This window comes from Bufo bufo, chromosome 8 (assembly GCF_905171765.1).
Source record: "Bufo bufo chromosome 8, aBufBuf1.1, whole genome shotgun sequence".
NCBI classification, from domain to species: Eukaryota; Metazoa; Chordata; class Amphibia; order Anura; family Bufonidae; genus Bufo; species Bufo bufo.
Window position 1 is genome coordinate 145,909,431 of NC_053396.1, and position 15,326 is coordinate 145,924,756.

Sequence of the window (15,326 nt, forward strand, 5' to 3'; positions counted from 1 at the left end):
CCTATCACTCTATCGTTTAATATATGGTGCCAGTGTGTCTTCACTATTTGCTGTATTTTTCTGTGGTCATCATTAAAAGGGAGGATAATCCTATTACTAATCTCTTCATTGGTCTGGGATTTTTTCTTAGTTTCCACTTTACTGTCAAAGAAGGCTTGTCTGTCTAATTTCCTAACCCTTTCCAAAGCTTTTTCCACTATTTCGTCCGGATAGTCTTTTTCCCGGAATAGCTGCCACATTCCAGCTGCCTCCTCCTCAAAACGCTGGTCCTCCGTGCAATTCCTCCTGATCCTGCGGAACTGACCAGTCGGAATGTTATCAAGCCATCTTGGGAGGTGGCAGCTGGAATATTGGATGAAGCTATTTCTATTCGTTGGCTTGAAAAAGGTGTGACAGACAAACCGATTATTTAGTTTTTTAATTACCAGATCAAGGAATTCTGTCTCTTCCTTGATCATGGCATTGAAAACCAAATTCAGTTGATTTTCATTGATCTCCTTCAAGAAGAGATCAAGGGATTCTCTTTCACCCTTCCAAATGAATACCACATCATCTATGTAGCGACGCCATAGGGCCAGGCTCGCCCCCAGCCTGGGTCTGATGAAGTGATGTTCCCACTCTGCCAAAAATAGATTGGCATAGCTAGGGGCGAACCTGGTCCCCATGGCAGTCCCACATTTCTGCAGGTAGTATACACCCTCAAAATAAAAGTAGTTATGATTGAGGATGTACTCTATACCATCCAAAATAAACTGTATGTGGGTTTCTTCTAGTTCTCCCTCCCTTTCAATTTGTTGTCTCACTGCAGTCAATCCCTGTTGATGGTCAATTGATGTATAAAGGGATTGTACATCCAGAGTCCCCATAATCCACTCTGGTTGGACATCCAGACATTCTAAAGTCTGGATGATATGGGTTGTATCCCTTATATATGACTTCGTTTTTTTCACTATTGGCTGTAGTTGTGTATCTATATATCTAGATAAATTTGATGTAATTGATTCAATGCCCGAAACTATCGGTCGGCCGGGGGGATTTTTTAGGTCTTTATGAATCTTGGGCAGACAGTAGAAGACCGGAAGTCTTCCCTGTGTGCCCAAGATGAATTCGAATTCCTGCTGAGATATCAGTTTCCGCTCAAGACCCTGTATACAATAATCTTTCAACTCCTTATCAAATTCTTTCAGGGGGTCGTTTTTCAATTTCTTATATGTTTTATCATCCCCAAGTTGTCTGAGACATTCACCATTATATTTAATGGTGTCCAATATAACCACAGCCCCCCCCTTATCGGCTGGACGTATAGTGATCAATTCTTTCTTTTGGAGAGATTTTAATGCTGAGACTTCTTGTTTTGTTAAATTATCTCGATAGGTGGGTTTGACTTTAAGTTTTCTGATATCTTCCTCCACATTTTTTTGGAAAACTGCCATTTCTCGGCTTATTTCATTCCTTGGGAACATGGTGGATCTCTTTTTGAGGCCCGAACTACCTCCTGCCGGGTCTTTTTGTATGGGGTTTGTCTTACCTACAAACCGAACTTCATTTCTTACTATAGGGTTCTTCAAGAAATGCTTCTTGAGACAGACACCCCTAATATATTTTTGTATTCCTATATACGTTGAAAATTTATCAATTTTTTCAGTCGGGGCAAATTTCAAACCCTTTTCCAATAATTTAGTCTGTGCTGTAGTGAGTGTAATGGAACTTAAAGCCAACGAATAGAAATAGCTTCATCCAATATTCCAGCTGCCACCTCCCAAGATGGCTTGATAACATTCCGACTGGTCAGTTCCGCAGGATCAGGAGGAATTGCACGGAGGACCAGCGTTTTGAGGAGGAGGCAGCTGGAATGTGGCAGCTATTCCGGGAAAAAGACTATCCGGACGAAATAGTGGAAAAAGCTTTGGAAAGGGTTAGGAAATTAGACAGACAAGCCTTCTTTGACAGTAAAGTGGAAACTAAGAAAAAATCCCAGACCAATGAAGAGATTAGTAATAGGATTATCCTCCCTTTTAATGATGACCACAGAAAAATACAGCAAATAGTGAAGACACACTGGCACCATATATTAAACGATAGAGTGATAGGTCATCTTTTACCTACATCTCCAAAAGTCATATTTACTAGGGCACCCAATTTGGGCATCAAAATAGCCCCCTCCGTGAAATCTAGAGAGAAAAAAGGATCAGTGATAGGAACTTGGATGGATCTGAAAGGGTTTTTCAAATGCGGTAAATGCATAGCATGTAAAATCAATAACAAACCCCGTAAGACCACCACAGTTTCCTCTACACAGAACACGTTCGTTTGGGACATTAAAGATTGCCTCACATGCAACTCTACCGGTGTTGTCTACCTGGTCCAGGGCCCCTGCAACAAACAATATATCGGCAGAACCAAACGGTTATTAAAGACGAGACTGGCTGAACATATAGCCAACATTAAGAAAGGCTATGACAAACACTCTTTGTCTAAACATTACAAGGAGGTCCACAACAGTGACCCAGCCAGTCTCGTCTTTATGGCACTGGAAAAGGTGGATCAACACTGGAGAGGAGGCAATTATATCAAACACATGTCCAGAAGGGAGTCCCGACGAATATATGAGTTTGGGAGTCTGTTACCATCAGGACTAAACTCAGAGTTGTAACTCTTTGGTTTCCTGTGAGGGTATCCTCACCTCACTTTATACAGAGGTTAAGCCAAGCCATGTTATATGGCCATCCCCAAATGGGAGGCCCCCATTATTCCTATCATTATAACTGATAGTGCTGCCAATAATGGCAACACTGCCGCTTCACATGCTCTCAGCCCTGGTTACACTGTGGTCTCATACGCTTGTACATAGGTTGTGGTGCTAATGATGGGAGTTATGAATTATGCCCCTTATCGGCACTCCAGATTTATATTATAATTAATATCCACTATATGTATAGATTATATTATACACATCTATTTATTTTTTGTGATTTTATCTAACACATTTTATTCACATATTTTATCCATATATTTATTAAAAAAAATTTATTTAGTGTAAGGATTCTCTATTTTACATAAATCATCATTATTGTCTCAAATAATAGGAAGCATCCACTAATGGGGTATATGCTGAATGATATGTTTGTTTGTCCTCTCTTGACATTGACAAGAGAGTGAAACCCAATAAATATATTAGTAATTAAAAGGCTATTATGGACTCAGTGATACCCAAAATCGGACATTATCACGAAAAACAGAAAATAATAACAAACAGACTGAGAAAACTAGAAATTTCAAATTATACAGAAATGGAAAAATCGGATCCGGAGGTCCGAACCAGGCTTTGAGGATAACCTAGAGAAGTATATAAGGCGCATTTAGACAGGTATGGCGCAACCACTGAGGAAGGGAGAGTGACAACTCCCGAAACGCGTCTGGGTTTCACGCCATATACCTGTCGACACTTCTTCAATTGCATGGCCATGCAAACAGGACTTTGATATCGATAATATTCAACATCTGAATATCGCAGCCTGGAATTATCGGACGCTATACAAGGAATACGTCACCACCGGTATCTACAGGAAGTGACGCAAGCAAACACCATCCCATCACCCCGCAAGCGTTCAACGCGGGCATCAAACAGAACACTGCGAGACGCCGGCCCTGCATACTAGCGGGGATGATCTATGCGCTTTACCCGCACTGTGAAAGCTAAGTATACCACTCACAAGAAAAGGTAAGCGCTATTATAGTCGGCAAACCCGGCTATTGTATCCAACAACGGGAGACGCCGCATCCTATGGGCCCTATGCACGCAGTCTGAGCAAACCGCAGGACTGAAGCCGCATACGAAGGGGAGGTAAGCGGCTGAAAAGCCGGCAAGTGTATCTCCATTAGAGTATTTTTGTATGATACGGGACTACCACTGAATGCACTGAATAGCGGCAGCCTGCCAGAACCGTTGGAACTATATAAGCATCATTGCCATTTGATTAGGGTTATTGGACTCCTATAGACACTTAGGCCATTACAAGGCCTCTATACCAATTTTACCATTTTACCTCAAGGACTGTTTCGGATATTGAAGAATATCCACCAATACCCATCACCCCATAGTGGTTGTATTCATACACTTGTATTTTATTGTATTGTTTTATCTATTTTATATTGCTAGCTTATTATATATTTTCAATAAATGTGTGCCAACTGTTAGAGTGCTCGTCCATACAACCTTGTTCTATTTTCATTTTCTTTAGAGAGGTAGGGTGTCCTCTCCCTGGACTTGTAGCACCATATCATAGGCTATATAGGAGAGCAGCCACCACCAACTCCAATTTTCGATCACATATCCTACTGGTTCATTGATTGTTTTATCTGCTGTCTAATTACCCTATTGCACTATATACACTCACCTAAAGAATTATTAGGAACACCATACTAATACGGTGTTGGACCCCCTTTTGTCTTCAGAACTGCCTCAATTCTAGGTGGCATTGATTCCACAAGGTGCTGATAGCATTCTTTAGAAATGTTGGCCCATATTGATAGGATAGCATCTTGCAGTTGATGGAGATTTGGGGGATGCACATCCAGGGCACGAAGATCCCGTTCCACCACATCCCAAAGATACTCTATTGGCTTGAGATCTGGTGACTGTGGGGGCCATTTTAGTACAGTGAACTCATTGTCATGTTCAAGAAACCAATTTGAAATGATTGGAGCTTTGTGACATGGTGCATTATCCTGCTGGAAGTAGCCATCAGAGGATGGATACATGTTCTCATTCTGTTTACGCCAAATTCGGACTCTACCATTTGAATGTCTCAACAGAAATCGAGACTCATCAGACCAGGCAACATTTTTCCAGTCTTCAACAGTCCAATTTTGGTGAGCTCGTGCAAATTGTAGCCTCTTTTCCTATTTGTAGTGGAGATAAGTGGCACCCGGTGGGGTCTTCTGCTGTTGTAGCCCATCCGCCTCAAGGTTGTGCGTGTTGTGGCTTCACAAATGCTTTGCTGCATACCTCGGTTGTAACGAGTGGTGATTTCATTCAACGTTGCTCTTCTATCAGCTTAAATCAGTCGGCCCATTCTACTCTGACCTCTAGCATCCACAAGGCATTTTTGCCCACAGGACTGCCGCATACTGGATGTTTTTCCCTTTTCACACCATTCTTTGTAAACCCTAGAAATGGTTGTGTGTGAAAATCCCAGTAACTGAGCAGATTGTGAAATACTCAGACCGGCCCGCCTGGCACCAACAACCATGCCACGCTCAAAATTGCTTAAATAACCTTTCTTTTTCCATTCTGACATTCAGTTTGGAGTTCAGGAGATTGTCTTGACCAGGAGCACCCCCCTAAATACATTGAAGCAACTGCCATGTGATTGGTTGACTAGATAATTGCATTAATGAGAATAGAACAGGTGTTCCTAATAATTCTTTAGGTGAGTGTATATATACACTGCTCAAAAAAATAAAGGGAACACAAAAATAACACATCCTAGATCTGAATTAATTTAATATTCTTCTGAAATACTTTATTCTTTACATAGTTGAATGTGCTGACAACAAAATCACACAAAAATAAAAAAAATGGAAATCAAATTTTTCAACCCATGGAGGTCTGGATTTGGAGTCACACTCAAAATTAAAGTGGAAAAACACACTACAGGCTGATCCAACTTTGATGTAATGTCCTTAAAACAAGTCAAAATGAGGCTCAGTAGTGTGTGTGGCCTCCACGTGCCTGTATGACCTCCCTACAACGCCTGTGCATGCTCCTGATGAGGTGGCGGACGGTCTCCTGAGGGATCTCCTCCCAGACCAGGACTAAAGCATCTGCCAACTCCTGGACAGTCTGTGGTGCAACGTGACGTTGGTGGATAGAGCGAGACATGATGTCCCAGATGTGCTCAATTGGATTCAGGTCTGGGGAAGGGGGCGGGCCAGTCCATAGCATCAATGCCTTCGTATTGCAGGAACTGCTGACACACTCCAGCCACATGAGGTCTAGCATTGTCTTGCATTAGGAGGAACCCAGGGCCAACCGCACCAGCATATGGTCTCACAAGGGGTCTGAGGATCTCATCTCGGTACCTAATGGCAGTCAGGCTACCTCTGGCGAGAACATGGAGGGCTGTGCGGCCCTCCAAAGAAATGCCACCCCACACCATTACTGACCCAATGCCAAACCGGTCATGCTGGAGGATGTTGCAGGCAGCAGAACGTTCTCCACGGCGTCTCAAGACTCTGTCACGTCTGTCACATGTGCTCAGTGTGAACCTGCTTTCATCTGTGAAGAGCACAGGGCGCCAGTGGCGAATTTGCCAATCTTGGTGTTCTCTGGCAAATGCCAAACGTCCTGCACGGTGTTGGGCTGTAAGCACAACCCCCAACTGTGGACGTCGGGCCCTCATATCACCCTCATAGAGTCTGTTTCTGACCGTTTGAGCAGACACATGCACATTTGTGGCCTGCTGGAGGTCATTTTACAGGGCTCTGGCAGTGCTCCTCCTGTTCCTCCTTGCACAAAGGCGGAGGTAGCGGTCCTGCTGCTGGGTTGTTGCCCTCCTACGGCCTCCTCCACATCTCCTGATGTACTGGCCTGTCTCCTGGTAGCGCCTCCATGCTCTGGACACTACGCTGACAGACACAGCAAACCTTCTTGCCACAGCTCGCATTGATGTGCCATCCTGGATAAGCTGCACTACCTGAGCCACTTGTGTGGGTTGTAGACTCCGTCTCATGCTACCACTAGAGTGAAAGCACCGCCAGCATTCAAAAGTGACCAAAACATCAGCCAGGAAGCATAGGAACTGAGAAGTGGTCTGTAGTCACCACCTGCAGAACCACTCCTTTATTGGGGGTGTCTTGCTAATTGCCTATAATTTCCACCTGTTGTCAATCCCATTTGCACAACAGCATGTGAAATTGATTGTCACTCAGTGTTGCTTCCTAAGTGGACAGTTTGATTTCACAGAAGTGTGATTGACTTGGAGTTACATTGTGTTGTTTAAGTGTTCCCTTTATTTATATAATTTTTATTTATTTTTTTCCAGCTACTAATGTGCACTTTTTGAATTAGTATTTATAGTACCATAATAACTATCTAAGGAGCGTGGCCTATTATATTCATCCCCCCATTCCCACTTAGCCCGCCCTCCAATCGTATTGCTATGTTGACGCGTCTCTACCACCGCTATGCGCCGCATCACTTTCATCTGTGGGAGGCGTGTAGAGGCATCACGGGCGTGCCTCCTCCGTAGGCATTTGGCGGTCGGGTGAGTAGTTCAGTCAGGTGACTTATCAGGTGACCGACCATGCGACCGCTCACGTGACTGACCACATGACAGTGGGGGGGGGCGAGCTAGCAAATTAGTCTGTGCGGGTTTAAATACCGCCAGCACAGACACCTACTCTGTCACTGCCACACGCAGGACGGGATTTCAGCCAGGCCATGGACATCAGCACATGGAGAGCTAAGTATTATGTATTCAGTGCTTGATCACTGATAATTTATGACCTCTTATCTGTTGATTTTTAAGCCCAAAGTTGAACAGGGATATTGGACATTTGGCTACTATTGTTGTTGATACATCTGTCCCCTGATGATTTGGCTAATCACCATTGAAACGCGTCGGCACAAGCCTTTAAAATGATATGAGTGTACTCTTGTTTTGTGTTTCCTCTGACGAAGCTGGGCAGTCATTGCAGCAATAAAAGGGACTACTAGGGCCACTTAGAGAGAGTGGAAAATTGTGGAGTTATTTGTAGGGATACCTAGGAGTAGAGACCCAGTATCTGTCTACCTCTATATCTGTACTCCCTACTTCTCTCAAATCTCCCCCCACAATTTATCTGGACACTTTTTGGTACTTTGCACCATTCTGTCTATGCGTGGTCACTTTACACATGTACGTTTTTATTAATTGATGATTACCATATTTTTTGCTTTATAAGACGCACCTGATGATAAGACGCACCTAGGTTTTTGTTGAGGAAAATAAGAAAAAAATATTTTGAACCAAAAGGTGTGCTTTTGGTAGGTTTTGAACTAATGGTGGTCTGTGGATGATGCACTGTTATGGGGATCTGTGGATGACGCACTGTTATGGGGGATCTGTGGATGATGCACGGTTATGGGGGGATCTGTGGATGACGCACGGTTATGGGGGGATCTGTGGATGATTAACTGTTATGGGGGGGATCTGTGGATGACACTGATGGGGGATCTGTGGATGACACTGATGGGGGATCTGTTGATGACACTGATGGGGGATCTGTGGATGACACTGATGGGGGATCTGTGGATGACACTGATGGGGGATCTGTGGATGACACTGATGGGGGATCTGTGGATGACACTTATGTCATCCACAGATCCCCATGAGTGTTATCTACAGATCCCCCATCAGATGCATCAGTGTGGAGGGAGGAGGCGGAGACACTCATGGCGGGGCCCGGTGCAGTGACTCTACTCTAATACACCGGGCCCCGCAACTGTTAAATACATTCAATCCGAATTATATCTAAATGTATACGCTCTGTTCGGTACTTAATGTAGTACCGTAAGAATAGCATTAAGACAACGCAGACCGGAAGCTCCCTCGGTCATGCGCCGCCTGCCGCAGCTCCCTCCTCATGCGCCGCCTGCCCCAGCTCCCTCGGTCATTCACTGCCTGCCCCAGCTCGCTCCTCATGCGCCGCCTGCCTGCTTATCTCACTTTATAAATGAACAGGCAGGCGGCACATGACAGAGGGAGCTGGGGCAGGCGGCACATGACAGAGAGAGCTGGGGCAGGCGGCGTATGAAAGAGGGAGCTGCGGCAGGCAGTAAGTACTGAACAGAGAGAATACATTTAAATATAGATCAGATTGAATGTATTTAACAGTTGCGGGGCCCGGTGTATTAGAGTAGTGTCACTGCACCGGGCCCCGCCATGAGTGTCCCCGCCTCCTCCCTCCACACTGATGCTTCGCTGGCCTCGCTGTGCAGCATAGCGGCCAGCGAAGTATCATCTTTATAAGACGCATGGCCATTTTCTCCCCACTTTTGGGGTGAAAAAAATGCATCTTATAAAGCGAAAAATACGGTATGTAACGGCCTTATCTTAATATGATTATCTATTAAAGGTTAAGTTTTAAGGCTACCCCTCTGCAGTCTAAGAATGTCGTCCAGATATACAACAACAAACCTCCCCACCAGATGATGAAAGATATCATGAACAAAATACTTGAAAATCACAGGAGCATTAGTTAACCCAAACGGCATGACCAGACTCTCAAAAATGACCCTCTGGGGTATTAAACGTTATCTTCCATTTATCCCCTTCCTTGATCCTGATCAGATTATATGCCCCCCTTAAGTCCAACAATCTGGTTAAACAAGTCAGGAAAAAAAGGAAGGGGGTACTGATCACGGACCGTAATCCGATTGAGCTCACAGAAGTCCATACATGACCTAAAAGTTCAGTCTTTCTTCTTAACAAAGAAAAACCCTGTTGCCACTGGAAAGTCTAATATGTCCCTTAGCCAAACTCTCAGCAATATACTCTCGCATGGCTACTCTTTCGGGTTCAGAAAGGTTATATAACCTAGATTTGGGCAACTTCACTCCGGGAAAAAGATTGATAGGACAATCATATATATTCCCGATGTGGGGGTAAATCCTGGCAACCACTCTCAGAAAATACATTAAAAAAATCTGAAATGAAAGAGGGTACAACTTTAGTGGTTAAGACAGAAAGAGATGTATTAAGACAGTTGTCCATGCAATAATCACTCCAATCGAGAATCTGTCTCGCTTGCCAGTCAAGGATAGGATTATGTTTTCTTAACCATTGTAAACCCAGAACGAACAGAGCAGGCAGACCCTCCAGCACAACATGAAATGGATTCCTGATGAAAATCACCCACTCTTAAACGGATGTCCTTCACCATCTGTGACAAACATTTCTGAGTAAGTGATGCGGAGTCTCTTGCAAATACCAAAATATTTTTCTCTAATGAATTTGTTGTCAACCCATGCATACAGACAAACTGACCATCAACTAGGTTAACCCCTGCCCCACTGTCAATAAACACCTTAATTCCCACAGTTTTGGATTCTAGTGCCACTTGGCAGACAGGAGAAATCGGGTACTACCAGGAAATGACAAAAGTAAGTTCTCTGACTCCCCACCACCAAGAGTAAGATGGGAATTAAACGTTTATTTTTTTTGTCTTCACCTTGACTCTGAATGTAAAGACAAACATAGACAAAATGTCCCCTTTTTCCACATAAAAAACAAACATACTCCCTTCTTATGACTAAAACTCTTGCAAGCAGGCCCAGGGGTAGCTCCCCCTAACTGCATAGGTTTGTCACCAAGCATAAACTCAGGAGTCTCTCCACCAAAAGTGTCAGAGGAAGCCGCCACGTCATATCGTTTTGAGAGTGAGGGACCTTAGATCTTTCTCTCAGGCACCTATTCATACGTACAGCAAGGGACCTAGCCGCTTCCAATGACTCAGGATTTTTGTGAAAGGCCAACGCATACTTTAGCCTCTCGGATAATCCCTGACAGAATTGGCTACGGAGAGCTGGATCATTTCACTCTGTATCCGGAGACCATCTCCTAAATTCAGAGCATTAGATCTCTGCAGCATGCTCTCCCTGATGTAAACCACTTAACTTGGTCTTGGCCAGGGAGATCCGATCCGAGTCATCGTAGATAAGACCTAGAGCTCTGAAAAATTAATTTACTGACCGGAGGGACTGTTATCCGATTGGTAGAGAAAAAAACCAAGACTGAGTGTCCCCTTTAAGCAACAAAATGATAATACCAACTCTTTGTCTCTCATATCCAGATGTAACTTAACCCCATAGGGACCCATGACGTACTGGTACGGCATGGATCCCGAGTCCTTAAGGACCCATGACGTACCGGTACGTCATGTGTTGTTCTGATCACCGCCGCCCGGCGGGCGGTGATCGGAACACGGTGCCTGCTAAAATCATTGAGCAGGCACCACGGCTAAATGCGCGTGACCCCCCCGTGTCGGCGATCGCCGCAAACCGCAGGTCAATTCAGACCTGCGGTTTGCGGCTTTTTATTGTGCGGGTGGCGTGCCATCGGGTCCCCATGGGGCTGTGGGGGGGACCCGATGGCATGGAAGGAAGCGCAATTCCTTCCTGAGGCATCTGCGCTGCCTTCCGGTGAAGAGCCTGTGAGATCCAGCCCCCTGGATCTCACAGGCCCCGGAAGCTGTATGAGTAATACAGACTGTATTACTCATACAGCCAATGCATTCCAATACAGAAGTATTTCAATGCATTGTAAAGGATTAGACCCCCTAAAGTTCAAGTCCCAAAGTGGGACAAAAAATAAAGTGAAAAAAAAAAGTTGAAAAAATAAAGTTTCCCCCCCCAAAAAATTAAAAGTTTCAAGTAAAAATAAACAAAAACATCATTTTCCCCAAATAAAGTTAAAAAAAAAATTGTAAAAAATAGGGGGGAACAAAAAGTATACATATTAGGTATTGCCGCATCCGTATCGACCGGCTCTATAAACATATCACATGACCTAACCCCTCAGATGAACACCGTAAAAAATAAAAAATAAAAACTGTGCTAAATAAACCATTTTTTGTCAGCAAGAGATCAAAAAGGCGTTTGCCCACAAAAATAGTACCAATCTAACCGTCACCTCGTCCCGCAAAAAATGAGCCCCAACCTGAGACAATCGCCCAAAAAAAAAAAAAAACTATGGCTCAGAATATGGAGACACTAAAACATCATTTTTTTTGTTTTAAAAAAGCGGTTATTGTGTAAAACTTACATAAATAAAAAAAAGTATACATATTTGGTATCGCCGCGTTCATATCGCCTGGCTCTATAAAAATATCACATGACCTAACCCCTCAGATGAACACCGTAAAAAATGAAAAATAAAAACTGTGCTTAAAAAAACATTTTTTGTCACCTTACATCACAAAAAGTGTAATAGCAAGCTATCAAAAAGACACACGCACCCCATAATAGTGCCAATAAAACCGTCATCTCATCCCGCAAAATATCATATCCTACCCAAGGTAATCGCCCAAAAACTGAAAAAATTTGGGCTCTCAGACTATGGAAACACTAAAACATGATTTTTTTTTGCTTCAAAAAAGGAATCATTGTGTAAAACTTACATAAATAAAAAAAAGTATACATATTAGGTATCACCGCATCCGTGACAACCTGGTCTATAAAAATATCACATAATCTAACCTATCAGATGAATGTTGTAAATAACAAAAAATAAAAACGGTGCCAAAACAGCTATTTCTTGTTATCTTGCCTGTGTAATATAGAGCAAACAAAAATCATATGTACCCTAAACTAATACCAACAATACTGCCACCCTATCCCATAGTTTCTAAAATGGGGCCATTTTTTTGGAGTTTCTACTCTAGGAGGGCGTCAGGGGGGCTTCAAATGGGACATGGTGTCAAAAAAAAACTGTCAAGCCTTCCAAAAACCGTATGGCATTCCTTTCCTTCTGCGCCCTGCCGTGTGCCCGTACAGCAGTTTACAACCACATATGCGGGGTTTCTGTAAACTACAGAATCAGGGCCATTAATATTGAGCTTTGTTTGGCTGTTCACCCTTGCTTTGTTACTGGGAAAAATGGATTAAAATGGAAAATTTGCCCAAAAATTTAAATTCGGAAATTTCATCTCTATTTGCCAATAACGCTTGTGGAACACCTAAAGGGTTAACGATGTTTGTAAAATCAGTTTTGAATACCTTGAGGGGTGTAGTTTCTTAGATAGGGTCACGTTTATGTAGTTTCTACTCTAGGGTTGCATCAGGGGGGCTTCAAATGGGACATGGTGTCAAAAAAAACAATCCAGCAAAATCTGCCTTCCAAAAACCGTATGGCATTTCTTTCCTTCTGCGCCCTGCCGTGTGCCCGTACAGCAGTTTACGACCACATATGGGGTGTTTCTGAAAACTACAGAATCAGGGCCATAAATATTGAGTTTTGTTTGGCTGTTAACCCTTGCTTTGTAAAAGTAAAAAAAAATATTAAAATGGAAAATCTGCCAAAAAAGTGAAATTTTGAAATTGTATCTCTATTTTCCATAAATTCTTGTGGAACACCTAAAGGGTTAACAAAGTTTGTAAAATCAGTTTTGAATACCTAGAGGGGTGTAGTTTCTTAGATGGGGTCACTTTTATGGAGTTTCTACTCTAGAGATGCATCAGGGGGGCTTCAAATGGGACATGGTGTCAAAAAAAACAGTCCAACAAAATCTGCCTTCCAAAAACCGTATGGCATTCCTTTCCTTCTGCGCCCTGCCGTGTGCCCGTACAGCATTTTACGACCACATATGGGGTGTTTCTGTAAACTACAGAATCAGGGCCATAAATATTGAGTTTTGTTTGGCTGTTAACCCTTGCTTTGTAAAAGTAAAAAAAAAATATTAAAATGGAAAATCTGCCAAGAAAGTGAAATTTTGAAATTGTATCTCTATTTTCCATTAATTCTTGTGGAACACCTAAAGCGTTAACGACATTTGTAAAATCAGTTTTGAATACCTTGAGGGGTGTAGTTTATAGAATGGGGTCATTTTTGAGTGGTTTCTATTATGTAAGTCTCGCAAAGTGACTTCAGACCTGAACCGGTCCTTAAAAATTGGGTTTTTGAAAATTTCTGAAAAATTTCAAGATTTGCTTCTAAACTTCTAAGCCTTGTAACATCCCCAAAAAATTAAATATCATTCCCAAAATGATCCAAACATGAAGTAGACATATGGAGAATGTAAAGTAATAACTATTTTTGCAGGTATTACTATGTATTATAGAAGTAGAGAAATTGAAATTTTTTTACAAATTTTTGGTAAATTTGGTATTTTTTTATAAATAATTTTTTTTTTTTTTACTTCATTTTACATGTGTCATGTGTCATGAAGTACAATATGTGACGGAAAAAAAATCTCAGAATGGCCTGGATAAGTCAAAGCGTTTTAAAGTTATCAGCACTTAAAGTGACACTGGTCAGATTTGCAAAAAATGGCCTGGTCCTTAAGGTGAAATAGGGCCGAGTCGTTAAGTGGTTAAAGGATAACTGTCAAATTTTTTTTTTTATTTGCTAGTTTATTAGAGCTAGGCATGTATACCTGAGTTAGTCTGTCAATGATTGCCAAAAGATCTGTAATTACCTTATAATAACAGCTTTAATTAATGTCCCCTGTCCCTTTCCACTGCTCCCTTAAAAGACTGTTGCTATGGCTCAACTCTCTCCGGCTAGGAAGACAGAGGGGCGTTCCTTCACACTGCACGCCTCTATTAGGCTTCAGAGTGAGGAGGCGGGTCTCTTAGTAATCCAATCTGATTGGCTGGCAGAGAGCTGCTGACTACAGCAAGTTTGTATGTGACCTGAGGGAATGTAGTTTTGGCATCAGAGAACTGGCAGAGGAGCCATCTTAAGAAGATCCTCATAATGTAGGATTCAAAACAGTCGTAACTAAGAGGAAAACTCAAGGAAAACAGTGGTAACTGAAGAAACTAAAGATGGCTTTATGCATAATGCTGCTGCAGCAGTAACATATGCTAAAATTGTTTTTTTTTAATGAAAATATGACAGTTATCCTTTAAAGTACAATTTACACGACTCTCTGAACCGAATGAAATTATCGCATCCCCCCGAGAATCTGACCGGAAGTGCAACCTTAAGTTCAGGACAGGCCTGATAACTACTACTGGCACCAACAGCCTGTGATCCTTGGATCTGTGTGTGGAGGTCAGCTACCTCCAAAGACAGACCCTGCAATTGTCTAGCCAGTGCAGCGATAGGATTCAAAGCTTCACTGACAATAACAAAAAATTATGGTTTGCGGTGGTTGATAATGTCACGACACATGAGGGAAGGGGAAAGGTACTAGGCCTGAAAACTAGGGAAAGGGGCATGGTCACCACCTAGTGAATTTCTAATCCGATCCCGGACTACTATCTGTATGAACAGACCTCGAAGGTAGGAATGTTCATTACCAGGAACCTAAAGCCCTATCTTACCCAAAAGCTCCCTGTAAATAGTGTCAGGACAACAAATAACCTGTTCCCTCCCAGCTGAAGGAACACGGGACTCCCTCAGGCCTAATACCAAATGATAGGGCAATACAACAAACTAGAAATAGGAAGAAGACACTTAACTCTGATTAGAATGTGGACGAGCAGGAACTCAGTGGAGGTCCAAACACAGCACTTCCACAACCAGAATGGAGCTATCAACCGCAAAGCATGATGGGTGAGATCAGACTAAATAGAGTAGTTGGAATGACCACTTAACCTGGACAACCCTCTATTTTCA